Raw genomic sequence first — 3004 nt, 5'->3', positions numbered from 1 at the left:
TGAACACGTGTGCTCAGTGCAGTCTTCCCTCCTACGTGTGTTGTATGTGCTGGGAGACCGGGTGTGGGGTGGGGGTACTGGAGCCACAGGAGAGGCAGCTTACAAACCTGGGCTTTGGAGTCGAGATTTTGACTTCTCTACTTCAGGAACATGGGTCAGTTTCTTAAACTCCTAAGTTTTAATTCTCTCAACATGGAAATATTAACCTCGTGGGACAATTCAATTAAATAAAATATTAATATAAATATATTAGGTATCCATTATGCAATACCTAATGCATACAGAGTTACTACATGGCCAGCACCATTCTAAGTCTTTTCATTCAACGAGTCTTTATTCTGTACACACCACAGGAGGTAAATACCATGATTACTCTTTTATACTTAAGAAAAATTTACTAAGTTATAGTGTGTGCAAAGGTCTTGCCATAGTCCCTCATATACAAGCAGAGCTCAGGAAGCAAGAATCAAGGCTACTTAAAATGTTGTCTGTGTATTTTAGACTGTTAAAAAAAGGTTTTAAATAATGAAATGATCTAGTTGCTAAACTATTTAGAAAGAGAATATAGCCAGCAACAAAAATATTTGGATAGAAAATATCTTAACCAATAATTAGGGAAACCCTAATTATATTTACTTGATTATTCTTATTGAACTAGAAGTTGATAAAATTTGTCAAGTGTTTTTTTTGAGACTCACTTATTCATCAAAATAGTGTAACCATTGAAAGGTAAACCTTACTTCTCTTTGATTTAGAGTATTTTTTCCCTTCTAAGTTTTAAGGATGAGAATTTTGATTGTTTAATCTGCTATCAATAAACTGTATTAAGTCTGACACTATAGAGAATAAATATCTGTCTAGTCAATTCCATTTCATACATAACCAGGAAAGAGCAATTAATATTTAATGAATTTTGGTCTTCCTTTTATAAAAAACAAAAATGTGTAAAAATTTTAAGATCTATGGACTTTTACAACTTTCTGCCCCCTTCCTTCTGCCCCAACCCCAGGAAGTGGAAGATATGGCTTAGAAAAAGCAGTGACTTTTCAATAATTCTGTCTGTTTCCCTTTTAAATTTTATATCTCACTAATTGTTCTAAGTCTGTAATCTTAGAGAGATAATCTGAAGGACAAGTCCCAGTTTTGTGACAGCTACATAATGCTCCATGAATCCTAAGACTTCTTCTCTTAATTTATTTTTCCTTTCCGAATTGGATCTCAGGTGAAATGTAAAATAGTTCTTCAACACTTGCTCTTATTACAAGCTTGAATTCTAAGTCCTGTGAATAGCTTGGACTAGTATTTGGCCCTTTGGCACCATTTAAGAAACAGTTGGCCTCCACTTGGCAAAAGTGCTGGCCAAGTTGCTCTTAGGAGTCAACCTGATTTAAAATATGCAGTTTAAGGCAGCTATCTGGAACATGACTATCACTGGGGAAATGGAGGAGGATGTTACTCCCATTGTACAATGGGGGCAAAAAGTGTTTATTTCCTCTCAGGCTGATTAAATTTTAAAGGGAAAGGTTAAAATGGAGAATATGAAAAACAGAGCTTTGGTCCCATATGTCCTCAATGCTTTCTCATGTAAATTTGAGAGGATTATGGGAACTGGCAGCTTCTAGACCTGCCAAGACTAGGAACTGAAAGAATCTAAAATTAGATGTTGATGGGGAAAGTCTCAGGGGACAACCAAAAATGTTCTTTTGTTTGTTTTCTTTTGTGTCATTAAGTAAATGTTGTAAATCATAGGTCACAGATTCTAGAATGCTTCCAAAAGCCAACTCCCTTTTACACTCCACAACACATACCAAGAAAATTTGAGAGCGCCAATAGGAATTTACTATAAGAGAAAAAAATACTCATAATAAACTGGTTATATTAAACATATAAAAGGCATAACTACCAATTAAGATAAAGTTGAGCTCTAAAACTCTGATAAGGGGTAGATAGTAACTGTTGAGAAATTAGTACAAAATCTGTATCTGTGTTTATGAAATTTGCCAAGTTGAGAGAGAGCAAGAATGACAGGAGAAGCTAAAGATATATATATATATATAGATAGATCTCTCTCTCTCTCGAAACTAAGAATCTCGGTCAGTCCTTGCCTATAGAGAATCCCTTGCCTTCAATTATGAACTCAACTTTGACTTGATGCCAATTAATGGAGCTTTTCCTAATAGCTACCCTCTACCCCAGGGGAACTAATAAATCTACCTGTGCAGTCCTACTGCATGAAATCTGCATTTCTATTTTACATTTATGTAATTATGCTTCATTCCATAGTCAGGTAGGCACATGTCATTTAATTATGGATATCATAGGTATTTATTAATCACATTTTATTTATCAGAAAAATTTACTAGGATCATGGGAAATACTGGTGAATGGTCTTGCCACTGGGAAATTTCACTACTTACTAGGTTTATAGATAATAAACAAACAAATAAATCTGTGAAGACATGGCATGGAAATGGTTTAATTTGACAAACTGGTACAGCATTTGAGATAGAGATAGCAAAGACAGGGAGACTTGAGGATATATAATGAGTGACTGGGAGTGAAAGGGTAGAATGAGACTGGTAAAGAGATGGTGATGGTATCACATGGCAGCTATGACCTGGTACAAAGGGCCTTGAATGCCAGGATAAGGAGTTTAGACTTGATTTTCTAGTGGAGAATCTCACCTGGCAGTCATTCGGAAATGTACATTTTAACAGGCTTCCAGGATGATTCTTATGTTAAATCACCCAGCCTAATCAGGTAATTGACAGAGACCACTAGCAGAGCCAATGTTATTTTCCAACATTATTATTTTTTCATATTCTTGGAATTATGCATGATTGAATTTATATCAGTGATTTTTCAAATAAAACATGAAATTGCCATTTTTATAGGTCAAAAACATTCAAATATCAGTAGTTACATATAATCTAACTCTTTGCTAAAAATTCATGAGTATTTAAAGAAAATAACTTCAGATATTTTAGAGCTTTCATATCTTGGA

The sequence above is a fragment of the Suricata suricatta genome, chromosome 2 (assembly GCF_006229205.1).
Source record: "Suricata suricatta isolate VVHF042 chromosome 2, meerkat_22Aug2017_6uvM2_HiC, whole genome shotgun sequence".
Lineage (NCBI taxonomy): Eukaryota > Metazoa > Chordata > Mammalia > Carnivora > Herpestidae > Suricata > Suricata suricatta.
The sequence above is the reverse complement of the archived record's forward strand: the minus strand, read 5'-3'. Positions refer to the sequence as shown.